Genomic DNA, 17888 nt, shown 5'->3' on the forward strand with positions numbered 1-17888 from the left:
CGACAATATTTGGCTTTCCTCAATACATCATCTACAGTTCCTGACTGTCATCCTATCATATTATTCCTAATCATTTCTCCAATTTCTGGTTTTATTCCATACACAAATCTATATATGAAGTGTCTCATGTCCTTTTCACTCAATTCTTCATATCCACTATATTGCTTGAAAACTAACAACAATCTCTCATACAATGAATGCACAGATTCTTTCGGCTCTTTTGTAGTCCTGTCTATTTTTACCCAATCAGTTTCTTTCTGTGGAATTTTGTTTTTCAAAAATACTATCACTTGTTCATACTTCCGCATCACATCAGGTGATGGAGCACCTGTCACTTTATTTCGAGGATATTCTTCCCTCGGCCAATCTACAGATATTTTACATTCTGTCCATAAATCTGCTGGTACCACTATATCAAACAATCCATCCAGATCAATCCACAATACTTTTGACACTTTCACAAATCTGTCGACCTGTCGATACCATTCTACTGGTTTTTCTCTCAATCGGGGAAAATCATTTGTAAATGACAATATGTCCTGCCTACTCCATGAGACATGTACATACCCACCTCCTGGTATCTCTCGCATAGGACATTCTTGAACTACTGTCTCTTTTCTCTGACTGGAAATGCTAACGTGGATTTATCACTGTTCTCATTTCTTTTCTTTGACCATTTCACCCTCCATTTGTTCACATCTCCCCATTTCCTTAGCAGCAAAATTAATTCTTTTATCTGGGTTATCCTTCTAGCTGTTTTCATGTTCTCAATGTCTTTTTCTGCAAAATCTACTCTGTACGACTTTTGCAATGATTTAAATTTTGTAAAATCTACATCCATTTCACTAGCGCAACCTTCCAGCTAGTCATGTACATTTTTAGTTCTCCAAGTAATGCTTTTACATATAAACACTAACTCTTCATCCTGATAAGACTTTAACCTATCTGTTCCAATTGTGCCAATGATTAATTCTTCCATATCAACTTTAAGTTTAGCCACATCCAATACTCTGGATTAATTTTCTCTTAATGTTATGGTCCTGATCCATTCACTCAATTCTTGGTCTGACGGACCCACTGGGGTCTGGATCATATCTATCCTCTCTAAGTTTCTGTCAGGAGTCACTGAACCAGATTCTGCTCCCATTGCATATCTATAGGGCATGCTTTGATTAAAGGTCAAATCAGGCGGAGTCATATTACCTGTTCGTCTAATTTCTGACAAATCTGGGTAAATATTCTCTTTTACTTTTTGTAAACTCTGCTGTAAAGGGATTGTTAAACTTGGCTCTTTTATTCTCTGATTTTCTGGGATTACAGGTCCTATAGTTACTGGGACGGTCATTGCTTCCAAATTTTTAGTAAGCTCCTGTATCTTTTCTGTCAATTCATTTGTTGAACATATATACTCAGCAGTACTAGCTCGCTCCTCATCTTGTCTGTCTGTTCTCCTCACACTCCTTTTCTCCTCATTTTGTTTAGGAATAACAGTAAATCTCGCTTCTGACATTGAGGCATTTGGGTTGTATCTCACTTCTACTCCGTCGATACATCTTTTAAATTTGAATACTGCTTTGGGGGTCTCATTAAATCTACTTTCAGCTGGTGGGGCATTAGGTGTAGTCCATAAAGAACCTGGTTGATATGGTGGCGGTCTCCTATTTAATATCTCCTCCAGTACAGTATCCTCTGTTTCACTGTCACCATGATCTGTTTCTACATTCTTTTTCTTTTCAGTACATTTACGCCCTTCATATTCTTCCACAAGTCTAACAGGATACATGCCATCACTAATGTCCGCATCCCTCCATCTACGCATTCTACTCTCATGTGTCTCTCCCCACAATCCAGGTAGTCTACCTTTTGATTTAAAATGTCCATCTGACCTTTCCCGTTTCATCTCATGCATCTCACCTTCCCACTCAACTAAAGCTTCAAATTGAGTTGGTCTGGGTCTTGGCTCAAGAGTCATCATTCTTTCTCTCAAATTTTGTAAAACTGCAACATTAAAAGATCCTTCTTCAGGGAACGCTAACACACCATCATTTCTAGTGTATCTTGCCCAATTCTCTAACCAAACACATGTATGATAACCATATTTTGATGAAATATAGGAAGTAGGCGTTTTCGGCAGAGGAAGTAATTTTCCCTCTCTTGTCACAATCGCCTTATTCTTCACAAACATTTCTTAAACCATGAAGGTTTCTTCCTTTCCTCTCCATAATAGTAATCCATTTTCTGAAAATTCTCAGTTTTTTTTTCAAAAGATCGCGTACTTCCTTGTTGCTGTTTCGTAATATCAACCTATCACAGCGCGGTTCACACTAACACACCAATTAGAACAAGTAACGTTTCTTTAGTGCTTAACCAATAGCTTTGTTGCTTTCCGTGATGCACCAATCAGCCTTTACTCTGTCTTGGTCACTAGGACCAATCCCTGCGCGACACTTTTGACGTCACCAGCACTCCGGCTTCTGCAGCGCTGACTGACCCCTCCTTTACAAGGGTTTTTTCTAGAAGCCGTATTTACAAGATATTCAACGGAATCAGTTAGTAACTTACACAAAACAACTCCATTCGTCTGTTTCGCTAAATAAAGTGATAGATTTTCAATCGGTCAGATATCCCATATGTGAAGTAGACGACGCTAATCTCCACAGGATCTTTGACTCATCGATAAAGTAGCACAACCTTCTACCTTACCCTTCTATCAGGCAATAACGAACCCGTTTCTCTAGGAAAGCACATACAGAGATCTTTTTCACCTCCTTAGAGACAATCCCAGAGTTTCACCAGAACGTATATTGCAATTTCATTCACACACATTCATACGGAAATCCCTATTCATTTATACAATAATTCTGTATTTCCAGTAGGCAGCGCTTACCTCTAGCCCACCACAGAATTTCGCTAACGCTAGTAAAGTAGACGCCACTCCTTTACCTTTCTTTTAAGCTCGGGTTAAGTCTTACTACTCTCCCAACAGTAAGTCTTAACACAGGACACAGCTGATCCCTATACTCAAAAACTAAGATGTCATAGACTGCCCTCACTATACATGTATCCTTTCACACCTAAGGTCCCTAAACTTGTGATATGCGAAGATACCACGTAGTATAGGACGATACTACCCTTTGAAACAGACTAATGCACTGTGCGACTTCCTTTGCCACACTTCCTCTGCCTGCAGACAGAGGCACCAGCTTCCCACAACGTTGGAAGCCTTTTCAGGACTACATATAACGTAATACAAATTCAATAGATGTTAATCAAAATTCTGTACATAAACCTTATATCACTCTATACATTATCCTAGCTATTTCTATAGTAACCATAACTCTGCTACCAAGAATTTACTGCGGCAGCGCAGCTCCAGAAATATTTCCTAAAACCTTATCACCTTTCCCTGGAGTATCAAATCTTACATTTACTCATCAGTGGGGCCCATAACACTGTGAGTTCCTCCCAATTCACTTACACTTTACTCCATGGATCGGTGAAATTCAAAGGAGCATTGCTGTAGCTTGACGGAGTGTCTAAAACAAAACTAACTATTTTATTTATTTATTTACACGTGCAGTTTAAACGAGTTTACCATAATAGTCTTAACAAAACATTTTATTCAGACACCACCATTGTGGCAATGGATCTACTAGTAAGAAAATAGGCATAGGAAAACACAAGACCAGCTTTAATTTTCCATATCTCTAATTTTATTAAAAGCAAACATTTAGTATGTCTGACGTTTATGCGTTTATTAATTTCTTTATTCAAAGTAACCATTTAAGGGAAACTGTATTTCAAAATGATCATTTTATTTAAAAGCTGGGAAAGATTGACATTTTATTTAAAGTTCAGTTCAAGAGTTTAGCAAAGAACAGATAGTCCCAAATTCATTTTCTCCTAGCATCCCTAACTAACACCCTCATCTAATCCTTAAGTCCTGCAAAGAAACATAAGAAAATATTCAAAGAGTCTTACATCCCAAAATCGATCAGCAATCTGGCAGCATCTCCAGAGGAAATCGAAAGAAGCGACTATTTGAAATAAAATCCGGGGTTTTTATACACTAATTCTCTGACTTGATCTGTCTAAAAAGTATCTAACAACGCAAATTCGGGCACAAACACCACCAACCGTCAGTGCACGCTTCCACCGGGCACACACACCACCAGCCGTCAGTGCACGCTTTCAACAAACACACAGAACACCAGCCGTCAGTGCACGCTTTCACCAGGCACGCACACCACCAGCCGTCAGTGCAGCAGGCAGGCTCTTCTCAGAGTTTCTTGGTAAATATGTGTTCGATACCTGGGAGGGAGTGGGTCGAGTTTCTTTAAACCATGCTGAGTATACAGGTGCAGTGCATGAACTCCTGTGTGAGTGAGTCATGCTGCCTGGGGCTCACTCACTCCACACTTGTAAATTGCGCCTGCACCAGGCTTTTTCTCATTTGCAAAGTTTGGCGCCTGCGCACAGCTAGGCAGCCCGACCCCCCCGGGAATGACTGCTTCCTACAACCAGAATGGAAACAACATTCAGAGCAATGAAAACAAGTTCATTTGATGCAAAGAACTGTTAACAAAAACCATGTCCAGCTATTGTAGATCTGGCAAGTTAAACAAAACAGCAACAAAAAACAAACAAGCATTGGCATAGCCAATAGGTCTCGCTTTTTGGACCCTATAAGTATTTAGTTATGCAGCAAAATATCCTTGGTGCAACAACACCAACTGTTGCATGGCTAAACACTTATAAGGTCCCAAATGCGAGACCTATTGGCTATGCTAATGCTTGTTCATTTGTGGAAGGGGTGGGTTTCCTTGAATTTGTGTCAGCTATCTGCCCTAACTGGAATGTTCCCATCCGGTCTTATTTCGCCAAAGTTGCTGTTCCAGCACTACATCACGATGTGCTGGAATTGGTTGGACAAGCTTTGCAGCAGAGTGCTGTTCACAATATCCACCTGAACAACAGAAATGTGGAACAGTTGCCAAGCCACTGATTACATGTGCATCACGGCACACTGGGTCTCTTTTGTGGGTGTTCGAGATAAGCTATCTGAAGTCGGTGCGGTTGACACAGCTTAGATTTTTAACTCGGAAACATGCAACTCTAGCCATGTTCGCCATGGAGAAATCTCATATTGCTGTAAATATTTTGGCAAAGTTTCACAACAAGGTCTTTGAATGGCTGCGCCCAAGAGGGATTAAGATAGTGGCAGTAATGTACTTAAGGCCATGGAGCTTGGTTGCTATTTCAGGCTCCCGTGTTTGGAGCACTGCATTAACATTATAGTTCAAGACTTTCTGAAAAAGAAGTCATAGTCAGCAACTTACTGACTACCTGCCAAAGAATATGCACTCATTTCAGCCATTCTTTTAAAGCTCGGAAGCAGCTGAGGATCATTCAATGTGACTATAGAATGCCAGTCAAAGAACTAATCCGGGAGGTGGCAACACGTTGGAACTCAACCTATTACATGCTTGACCGTCTGTTTGAGCAGTACAGACCAATCAATGAATATGTCATGCAAAGAGAGGATGCTACTGTGAAAGGCATGAACCTTCAGATAGACCAATGGTGCCTAGTTAAATGCCTGACAGAGATGCTTCTTCCTTTCGAGGTCTTCACACGGGAAGTCAGCAAGGAGGACTGTACTATGGGCCAAGCTGTTGCACATGCTAGAGTAACAGCTGAAGGAGGTGTCTGAAGCGTTCAAAGATGTAGAGGAAAAAAAAGAAGAGAGCTTATCCTATCGCTTAGCTGACAATACAAGGGTGCAAACTAAGATTTTGTCACAAGAACATTACATTTGTGCCACAATTCTGGATCCACGGTCCAAATCGGCACTGACAACAATTACTGCAGCAGGGCATCTGGCATCAAGTTCAACTTCAGAACTTGAGGGCAGTGCGTTTGGCTCAGAACACTCACCAACACGATCGACAACAGCAAGAAACGGATCATCAGCCCCAGTAAAATCGTTAAAGGATTGGTATTGACAGCAAGGACTTGCTAGGTCCATTGCGGATGCAAAGACAAAAGAGGCTGAACAAAGTGTAGCACCCCTGAACATTGAGCGGATGGTCCAGGCCTATCTGGATGACCCAACAGATGTGTACATTGATCAAACTCTATTGCGGTATTGGTATGGGAAAAGGGGCCAATTGCCACTGCTCAGCAGGCTGGCGATAAACTATCTGGCTTGCCCTTTCGCAAGTGTCTCTTCTGCACATGTTTTTAGTGCTGCTGGTTCCATTGTAACAGTGAGAAGGACCAGTCTCTCGCCCAAAAACGTGGAGAGGTTAACCATGATCAAAATGAATCGGCACTTAATACCACCGAATTACACAATACATGAATCAACGGAGGAAGATGAGGACAGCGGCTCAGGTGACCGAAGTAGCGTGTTAGATGATGAATACCTACTTCAGGTTGAACCTCCAAAGTTTGAGGACGAGCTATACTTCCCTGAAAATTAGGCTTGCACTTATTACTATGTTCCTCCCTTATTTACTTTTAGTTGTGTGTCTGTCTTTCTGGTTCAAAACTTCGAATCCCAACAAATCCATCACCACCGCCTTCTAATCTTTTTATTGCATTATGAGTTTCAGCTATCTGCATTTCAGTCCACTCCTCCGAGTCCTGCTCCTCCATCCTCCTGAATCACCCTAAATCCATTGCCCTAAAGCCAGATGATGATTGGAAGTAGCATAATAGAAGAAAAAAAATCTTGCCTCGTTGAGTCGCTCCAAAAGAAGTGGAACATGATGATGACTACTATAAGCTATCCTCCTTTCCGAGCTGAGAGAGACTGCCCATTAACTGAAGATGAGAAGGAACAGGCAATGAATGATGCCATGCATTGGACGCTGACTGAGTGATTTGTGTTGCTGTTTTTTTTATTTATTTTATTTATTTTATTGATATTCTTCGAACATACAACAGTGAGACTCTGCATTGCAAGATGACATAACACAGCGCATACATATATACTTGTGTCAAGCGATGCAAGTTAGCGACATTACATATGGCCATCATACGCAATAAAAATAAATAAAAAACTAAAGATAAAATTATGAGGGAATAAGGCATAGCATTGTCATGTTCATTCCACTGGTACAAAGGCACTTAACGGTGCAGCATTATGAATTGTGTTCTAGCTGTGGATGGAGATCAGTCACGCCCGCAGAGTGAACAAGGGCGCTCCCATATCCTGGGAATACTAACTATTTGTATGTGTTGGAGAATAACTTGTTACTAGTGGAGGTGTGCTGATATGTATTGCATAGCTCCCAGAAGTTTTTGGGCCTATTGCGTGGAGGAAGCAGCTCACTAAAGAGCTCCGTCTGCGTACTGCAGAATGTCATGTCGTTTTTCCATTGGGTGATCGTGGGTAGGGGGCCCCGTGACCAGTTTATAGCCACCCTACGTTTGGCCGTAAGCATTCCCATATCAACCAGCCTGCGTACAACTTTAGGAATATACCTAGAGTAGCCTAGTAGGGCAAGTGAGGGTTCCGGATCAAGAACAAGCTTCGTGATCTGCTCTATTTTCTTGAAGACCAAAACCCAAAAAGCCGATATGCCAGGGCACGTCCAGGCCAGATGAAGGAAGTCAGCTAGTGGCGCATGGCAGCAGTCACATGACGTGTTTTCCCTTAGGCCATACCTATGTAGCCTCTCCGGCGTGTAATAAAGCCTCTTGAGGTATTTGAAGTGTATCAGTCGGTGTCTGCCGTTAAGCGAGATCCATTTTGTACTGGAGCAGCAATATATCCACATAGTGTCAGTTATATCCACATTCAAGTCCCGCTACCATGCCAGGCACGCCTTAGTGTAGTGGTTCGCCCTGTATGCCATGGAAGTGTTATAAATAGTCGCAACTATGCGCTTTGGGGACTTCGCCCGGATAATGAGCGTTAATGCTTGAAGGTCAGGTGGTTCTAGGTATTCATCTCCCAGTAGCTCCCTCAGTGCGTGCCTAGTGCAATGGAATTGCAATTTTGTCAGTATGGAGGGTTCCTGATCCATAGTGCCAATATCTTCCCAGCTCTTGGCCACCCCACCATCAAACAACTCTCCCACTGTGTGCATACCCAGACTGAGAAGGGCCTGCGTGACTCCTCTCTCTTTGCAGGATGATAACCATATGCACCAGTCTAGCTTTATAGCCCGGGAGTAAAGTATCGCACCTGCCTGCAATTGCAGTAGGGGTTGCCAGGCATGTGTAATGGCATTAATAGAGTCCAAAATACATGTCCTACGATCAGCCGCTTGAAACAACATTGCTGGGAGCGGAAGCAGTCTTGCCACTTCCGATTCTATACAGAGGTGTGGTATGTCTGGGGAGCCATGCATCCAATAATATGCGTGTGCAGCTTGTAATACAAGTTAAAAACAGGTGCGCCCAATCCACACATGGAGTAAGGCAGTACCAGTATCTGCCATTTCACCCTTGATTGCTTACCGGCCCATGCCAACCGAGCCATCAGCGTGGTGAGGCGATCGAAGAATACTCAAGGGAGGACCATAGGCATATTGGTAAAGAAAAACAGAAGCCGTGGTAGCACCACCATTTTCATGATGGATATTCTGCAGAGGAGGGACAGCAGGAGTTTTATCCACTGTTCAACATCATCTTCCAGCTTGCTAAAGGTTGTCCCGTAATTTTCCCTAAAGACTATATCGGAGTCCGTATGTATTTTAATACCCAGATATGGTACCGCATCCGTGGTCCCCTGCAGTGGATAATCCAGGTCAAACTGAGGAGTGCATTGGGTAGGCGGAAAGATGATGGACTTTGGCCAGTTGACATGTAGGCCCAAAAGCCCTCCAAAGCGCACCACCTCGCAAAGTACCTCCGAGAGATTAGATTCAGGGTGCCTGACATACAGGAGCGTGTTGTCAGCGTATGTGGATACTATAATTTCGTAGCATGGGAAACATATACCTCGATGTGGATGGTATTCCCGGAGCGCACAAGCCAGAGGCTCCGCCACAAGAGCATAAAGCAACGGGGACAATGGACAACCTTGTCTTGTGCCCCGTGATATGCGAATAGTGTCCGTCACTATGTTACCTATTTTTATTCTAGCTGTAGGTCTACTATAAAGTGTACCGACTAGTTGTAGGAAAACTGAGCTCACTCCCATCCTAGTCAGGACGTGCGTCATAACAGGCCACTCCACAGAGTCAAACACCTTCTCCATATCTAGAAACACTGCTACCGCTGGAGTTTCAGGCTTGATATGTTGTAACGCACTGAAGACCGTGCGCAAGTTGTAAGTTAAGTTTCTACCCGGTACAAACCCTGCCTGTTCCGGAGCAACCAAGAGCGGAACTAAAGGAACCAGTCGGTTAACAAGAATATTAGCAAATATCTTGGCGTCCACGTTAAGCAGAGACAAAGGGCGGTACAATGCGCAATCCTCCGAAGACTTACCGGGCTTGAGCAGGGCTACAATCACCGCTTCGGACACGGAGGGTGGCATATGGCCCGTAACGCACATGTAGTCAAACAGTGTAGTCAGTTGTGGTAGCAGCAAATCTAAGAATGCTCTGTAGAATAGAACCGTGAGACCGTCTGATCCCGGAGCGCTACCCGCTCTCATACTAGTTAGGGCTAAGAGTATTTAATCTTTCTCTATGGGTGTCGTGAGAAATTCTCAATGAGTATTAGAGAGCCACGGGAGTCGTATGTAGGACAAATAGTCAATGATATCTTCGTCAGTGGCCCCGTTTCTGGTAGCATATAATTCTGTATAGTACTGTCGGAATCTATCCGCCACATCAGTAACCTCAGTCAAAAGCTCACCCTCAGCTGATCGAACCTTCACCGTTTGCAGCGCTTCCCTGCGTTTCCGAAGCAGTTGCCCCAAAACCGACCCCGGCCTCTCATCCTCTCCATACACCCTGGCAGTGGCATATTTGCCCATGTGTTTTATCTCGTCAACAGTCGCTGTATGATATTCTCCCAGCAACTATGCGAGTTCCCCCTTGACCAAATCATCTGCATCTGCATCTGCCAACAGTCGACGCTCCAGTAACTTAATTCTACCCTCCAAGTCTGCTAGGCGATTAAGTATAGAGCGGAGGACCCCAGAGTGCTTTGATATAGTGATCCCCCTGATGTAGACTTTAAAAGTTTCCCAGACAACTTGGTAGTCCTCTACTGAGCCAACATTCTTGTCAAAAAAGGTTTCAATTGCCTCAGCCAGCTCTTCCTTAAATACTGCATCGAGTAGGGAATAAGGGGGGAACCGCCATGTAAACGGAGGAATAAGCCTGCTGGGCGTGTCTATCACCAACAGAATTGGCGAATGGTCAGAAAGCGTACGTGGCAACACCTGGCATGAACAGACTCTATCACATGGAGCACAAGCTGCTAACCAATAGTCAATGCGAGTGTGTAAGTCATGGTATGCAGAATAATGTGTGTAGCCTCCCGAGATCGGGTGTTTCAGACGCCACACGTCTCGTAAGCCAAACCTAAGCAACATGCATTCAACTTCCCTCGCAGCGGCCGTGACATGTCTCTCAGATCCTCCCGATCTATCTAAACTGGGATTACGCACCAGGTTGAAATCACCCCCCATAACTGGACGCCCTCACCACGACCACCCACTCTATTTGCCAGAGCTGTGAAAAACTCAGGGTTATCAAAATTTGGGCCATATATATTCACTAGTACCAAATCCATGCCATTCCCGCAACATCTAGTAATGATGTACCTGCCTTCGGTGTCAGTGTACAATGGGTCAAAAGTAAGTGTCGATTTAGGGTTAACCCATGTAAGGGCACCGCGTGCGTGTGAAGTGAACCCTGCAGCGTGGACGTTGCCCTGTAGGCCTCTGCTACGTAACATGGGGGAATTAATTGGGAGATGTGTTTCCTGCAAAAAGCTCAAGGGAAATGTAAGCGGGGCCTACATGCAGGATGCACTGTTCCTGGAGAATATAATTCTCAACAAATTCATTCAATTCACGTACCTTAACTAATATATAATCAGTTAGATGATCTTTAAACTCACAAGTTTATTATCATAACAAATGTTTTCAAAAGGAATACCATTATATTCATAAAATTTGATTCAATAACAAATGTTTGTATGCATGTATATCACTTTACATTGTATTTCCTATCTAGATACAACGTGTGATCATATTCCTATACATATAACTATACGTACAATGTAAATGATTTCATATCTCAATAACAAAACTCGCGAAGAAGCATCGCCCTATGCATTTCGGGAAGCCCTGTTCCCTTCTTCAGGGGCGAGTACCTGTAACCTGCTCACTCCACATAGAAGTGAAAGTCCTCGTGAGTTGATAAACAAACATGCGTTCTCATAACCCTGCACTGAAAACTATGCGTGCGCGATGTTCATCAAAGTCCGTTATGCGGTCATTTCTATGTACTTGGCACTGTTATTGAATGTGCACGATGATCGAGAATGACCTTACAGTGGTGAATTCTATTAAATCGGCACTGGAACTGAAATATACACGGTGTTCCACTCTTACAAATCCGCGGTTAGGTGAGTATTTCTAAATGCTTGCTGAACTAGGCGAAGATAACTGTATAAGTATGATGCTGTTCCAGGCCTATGTCGGCGGCCGATATCGGCTTCTAATAAGTTCCTGCTACAACCGCGGTACTTAGAAGCCGATATCGGCCGCCTACATAGGCCTGGAACAGCATCATACTTATACAGTTATCTTTGCCTAGTTCAGCAAGCATTTAGAAATACTCACCTAACCGCGGATTTGTAAGAGTGGAACACCGTGTATATTTCAGTTCCAGTGCCGATTTAATAGAATTCACCACTGTAAGGTCATTCTCGATCATCGTCGTGCACATTCAGTAACAGTGCCAAGTACATAGAAATGACCGCATTACGGACTTTGATGAACATCGCGCGCGCATAGTTTTCAGTACAGGGTTATGAGAACGCATGTTTGTTTATCAACTCACGAGGACTTTCACTTCTATGTGGAGTGAGCAGGTTACAGGTACTCGCCCCTGAAGAAGGGAACAGGGCTTCCCGAAATGCATAGGGCGACGCTTCTTCGCGAGTTTTGTTATTGAGATTTGAAATCATTTACATTGTACGTATAGTTATATGTATAGGAATATGATCATACGTTGTATCTAGATAGGAAATACAATGTAAAGTGATATACATGCATACAAACATTTGGTATTGAATCAAATTATATGAATATAATGGTATTCCTTTTGAAAAAATGTTTATGATAATAAACTTGTGAGTTTAAAGATCATCTAACTGATTATATATTATTTAAGGTACGTGAATTGAATGAATTTGTTGAGAATTATATTCTCCAGGAACAGTGCATCCTGCATGTAGGCCCCGCTTACATTTCCCTTGAGCTTTTCACTCACTGTGTAGCCAACACAGTTAGCAGTGTGTACCCTTAGTTTACAGTAGATTAAGTTTGAATACAGTGTTGAACTTAGAGTGCTCCTCTTCCCTCTTTTTTGTAATTTTTCCTGCAAAAAGGCCACATCTATAGCATGCCTCGACAAATATGAAAGGACTTTCCGGACTTTCCTTTGATCATTCAGTCCCCTAACGTTCCATGTGAGGGTTCGTAGCGTGTCTACCTTTGCGCCCCGACCATCCCCTTGCCTATGCACCCTGGGTGCTGACTGCGCCACCATATCTCAATAGTGTACTGTATTGTGGCACTGCATAGCAAAAATAATAGTCGATAATCATGCACTATACAACATCTGAGTCTCAACAACCCTCCTCCCCCCTCCCACATCAAGACCCCCCAACCTGGGCTTGACGCAAAAATACCCCAAACTCTACATAAATCACAACAAATGCAGCATAGCTCTGAACCAAAGAGCCGCTATGTCTCCCAACAAGAAGCATCGTTAACAGTACCCAAGTGTGTGCTACACTCGTAGATGGAGGTTGCCAGCAATGTACTGCTCACCCACTAGTGGACAGTTGACCGCCCGCACTCCAACAAGCTGATATTAAGCATTAACAAAAGGCATATGTATCCCATACAGAATATATCAGTAAGGCTGAGGAAGCCACCTAGTCCGCTGTGTAACCAGAAAGTAAGGTGCCAAATAGGAAGCATTAAGGTCAGGACTGTATATCTGCAGATCTAAAAACCCCCTCCCAAATCGCCTCCCAGCACCCCCCAGGCACCGGAACGGCCCATAAGTGAAGAAGGCACCACTCTTTCCCTCCAAATACGAAAGTCTTATCTGTGTACTGGTCCAGAGATCCCCCTACTGCTCCAAGGGAGGCATCCTTGTCCGGGCTATGCCGTTGTCCCCTGATCCAGTCCTTCATGGCTTTTTGCAGCATCTTAGGATCAGTAAAAAAGTGCGATTTGCCCTGATGATTGACGTGCAGGCGGGCTGGGTAAAGCATTGCATAGTCAATGTTGCGGTCCCTAAGTTGTTTCTTGAGTGGCAAAAAGTGGCGGCACGCCTCCTGCACTTTCATGGTGAACTCCGGGAATAAAGCGAGCACGGACCCCTCATACTGCAAAGACTTCTTCTCCCTCGCGACTTGTAGCACTGCATCCCTGTTGCGGTAATTTAACAACTTAGCTATGATGGGCCTTGGCGGGGCCCCAGGCGCCGGGCGTGGTCCCAAAGAGCGGGGCGACCTTTCAACCACGAACATGGGCGAGAAAGTGTCGGAACCCGAAAGCGTAACCAGTAGTTTCTCGATAAACCATTCCATGTTACCGGTGGAGGTCGATTCCGGTAGACCAGTAATTCGAAGGTTGCTTCTCTGAGACCTCGCTTCCAAATCTTCATCCTTATCTGGAAGCACCTGAAGCACCCTGTCCATACGTTTGTGGCCGGCATCCATTTTGGTTTGCGTCTCTTCCACTTCCGTGAATCGTCGCTCCGCCATGTCAATTCGTTCAGCATGTTTGTCCATTCTTTCTGACATCTGATCCATACGATAGAAAAGGGAGTTAATCTTGGTACCCAAAACAGTTAGTGAATTTTGCAGGCCTTTTCCCATCGAGGCCAGCATGGTCTTAAGTTTGCTATCGGGTGACTCCTGTTCACGCTCACCGCCATTTTGTCTATAATCTCCGGACAGCGCGCGGTCCATGGGCTTGCGCTGCTCGAAAGTCAGTTTTTGTTGCGTCTTATCCATTCTGCCCATAGCGGCACTCCACAGTAGAACTCACCAGGTCTGGGTAGGGCAACACGGTATAATCGGTGATGTCACGCAATGCGATTGGTATAGAGCAACAGAAGGGATCGCTAGGCAATCGCAGTCAGCAGCATTGCGCCCATAGAAAGCAGAGCAACACACACAGTGACACTGAGGGCACACAGCTCCGCAGCCTGGATGTCGTCACTGCAATGGGGACCCCTACACTCTTCACCAGAGGCCCCTTAAAGGCTGACTCCTCTCCAGCAGGATGATATGGGCACCCAGCGACCCAGAGCAGCGGGCGCCAAACCACCAACATTCAGGTGAGCACCCTGTGTCCACAGTTAGCAGCTACATAAACTGTAGGAGCAGGTATACTCAGCAGTAACAACTAAATCAGGCACCAGAGGGTTTCAAATAGCGGGTCCAAGCAGGGAGCGCAACGTTCTCCCCAGGGCAGCGGGCAACACAGCAGGTGTAAAGCGGGACTCAAATGGCGGCTCGCGCTTCTCCGTGCACAACCCATTCAATCTGCGACTGGAGCCCTGTGCTGTACTGGGCTCACAGCCGCTCTCGCATAGGAGCGGAGTGCACCTCAGCACCCAGCCGCTCCCCAGCACTCACCTTCCCCACAGTCCAGGTCTTTCCAGGGCTCCAAGCATGCGTCTCGCGCTAACTACGATAGGCCGCAGGGGAATACTTCGCTGCTCTCTCATGTGCCGATGCACACAGGGCAGGGCGTCGCACGTCGCACCGCCAGTTCTGCACTCAGTGGCCAAAGACAGTGAGGGAAGGAGCAGCGATAGTTCTCCGGCTGGGTCTTGTCTGCTATGCCAACCAGCAGGTTCTACTTCCGGCCGGCCGGGGAGTAACACAGATCTGGGATTCACGGCCTAAAGTACATGCAGCGCCAGCACACCCGCAGCTCCAAGCACACGGACCCACCGTGCGAGCGGGTTGTGTCTCCCAGAAGCGGTTCGTCCAGCTTCACGAAGCCACAGGTGTTCCAGGTTTAATACCTCAAGTAAATGCAGGATACTGTCAGGATGGTATGCTTGAAGTGCGGAGCTCCTCTGTTAACGGCCATCTCCGGCAAGCTCCGCCCCCCTTGTGTTGCTGTTTGTTGTGCATGAAGTTAATTCATTGTGTACTATTATCTAATCTACACACTACAAGTAACTCAAGTTAATTTTTCCCTTCTTGTTTTTTAATAACAAATTTGTACTTCTACTGCAGGCCGATCCATTGCATTTTGAATATAGAAAGGGGACTCAATCTGTACACTGCACACTGAGTTGGACAACACCATGATGACCACAGTGACATAATATCTTCGCAGTCACTCAGTAGGATCGGAGATGATTGATGGAATGAGTCAGGGAGTTTCTTCATGACTGGCATAAAAGGTAAACAAGTCAACAACAACCACACCAGACCTACATGTCCGTGTAGTGGTAGAGTCGAGGGTAGTGGTATGACTGACAGCGGTGCATTGATTTAGTCACTTAATTTGTAAAATGCTATGTTGCTGTATATGTGCTTTGTCGGACTCTATAAAAAAATGTATGCTAAATGGAGGATGGATCAACTACTCAAGGGTGCCGTGGACCTGCGCTGTCCTGTTGTTGTTGTAGGTTAATGCTGTAAACAGACTAGAGTAGACATGATGTATCCATGCCGCCTCTGAAAGTGTTCTTGTTGCACTCCACCGTAATTTATGGATTTGTTTTCTACTTGATTTTTCAATACACGTTTTATTTCCATCTACAATTACAGGCCGGCTCTTACCCTGTGCTTTACTGTGAAAAACAATTCACATTTACCTCACCAATAAATCTACATCGATCAGGCAGGCAGTGGCGTCATCCAAGATTGATGGACGGAGCGTCTATGGAAGGGAGGACCAAGAGGAATGCTGAGATGCAACTCCCCATTTTGACCAGGATAACATACAGTAACAGTATCAACTTTCATCATCTTTTAAATAATTTGATTGATTTTTTGTCTTCAATCATTACTACTGTGTGTTGCTGTTATTATTATGTTTGCTCTCTGCTTATAGTTCGTCCCTACAGCTATTTTTACATTTTCTTTGGTATCTTTAAAAGTAAGCCCGGTACAACAGAATACAAACTGTATGTAATCCGGGTCTCTCTGAGGGCAGACAGGCAAGGCAAATTGCATAATATTAATATACTGCTGCCTTTACTGTCTAATTGTCTAGTAGTAGTTAGTAAGTACTACTTATCATTAACCATCAAGTTATCATCATCATGCATGCATTTCCTTTTTCTCCCTTGAGAGATTTATGGATATGGTTGTCTACAAAGAATGTTTTGTTGTTTGTCCATGCATACTGTTCTTATTTGTCAAACCTTTCCCCAAACCCCCCTTTCCAACCATTCATCAAACCCTAACCCTCTTCCCCCGGGCTGTGTGATTTATTGAGGTGTGACTAAATTAAATGTACACCAATATTTGATCACACACTTGCTGGGGCAGATGTGGCAAAAGCAACACTAATTAAATTTCAAGGCAGGGTGAGGATCTTCTTCTGCTTGCCCATCCGTCAGTATATTTGCAAGGTTATTTTTTTTACCAAAAGAACCTAATCCATCATCATTAATTGCCGGCATCGATTGGATTTGTCATCCTACTACACACAGCACTAAAGGTTACGTTTGTGTCGAGCGTAGGCCTAGTCGAGTGACTCGACACAACTACAATTTGTAACTTATTGTACTAGGCTATCCCCGCCACCATTATGTTTTATTTACTTCGTTCTACTACTCCTCCCAGAGTCTCAGGCGACCGACTGTCTCATTTTCTTTTTTTGCAAATGCTACTGCCAGTATCTACTACTACCACCACAACCATGGCATCTCCATTCTCTTGGAAAACCAAACCATTGTCGCCATGCAGCCATTGATGTGCCTAACTTAAACATCAAACACAGGTAAGATAAGTAGTTTGGGGGAGGTACAGTAATGGACTAGGAGGAGAGACTGACAGTACTAGTAGGACACGTAACTCAGTGGGGGGTACCGCATCTATCTGTTTGTGTGTTACAAAATCAGCAGATTATTAAATCCTACACTGGGTGCGGCCCTGCAGAAGCAAGGAAACCATGTTTGTGATGTAAAACAGTAACCTCCCCACAAAAATTAACAACGTATTGCTATGTTTAAGTAGAAATATAATTTATTACCCTAACAAAAATAAACTATGTAAAAAATCCCGCAACACCCGACTCACCCCTCTACCTAACGCCAACCAATGTCCAAAACGATAAAGTCCAACCAATGTCCAAAATGTCTATAAACCCCAATGCGACACCCAATTCCCACCCACAAAAAAAAGGATTAAAAAAGGGGCAATGGTGGGATCTTCGGTTTGCCTTCTCCAGGACCTTTAGCCTCTTTTTCACCTCCTCTAACTCCTCCTCTAGACGGGCATTCCAGAGGAGCATGCGGCGCGCATATGCCCTGTAGTTTTGCATCCACAGGGGGGACAACAGTGCTGGATATTGAAGGGCGGTGGCGGGCGGCTGCCTGACCGTGGCGCCGCACCACCGGAGGTGCAGGGCTGGTTCCCGGGGCATTGGAGGAGGCTGCAGCTGCCGCCGCCTCCTCCTCCGCCAGAGCCACCAGCCGCCGGTATTCTTGGCAGATGGCCTCCAGCTTTCGGCGCCGGGCCATGGCTGTCAACTC

Source organism: Lissotriton helveticus, chromosome 5_1 (genome assembly GCF_964261635.1).
Source record: "Lissotriton helveticus chromosome 5_1, aLisHel1.1, whole genome shotgun sequence".
In the NCBI taxonomy this organism is placed as follows: Eukaryota; Metazoa; Chordata; class Amphibia; order Caudata; family Salamandridae; genus Lissotriton; species Lissotriton helveticus.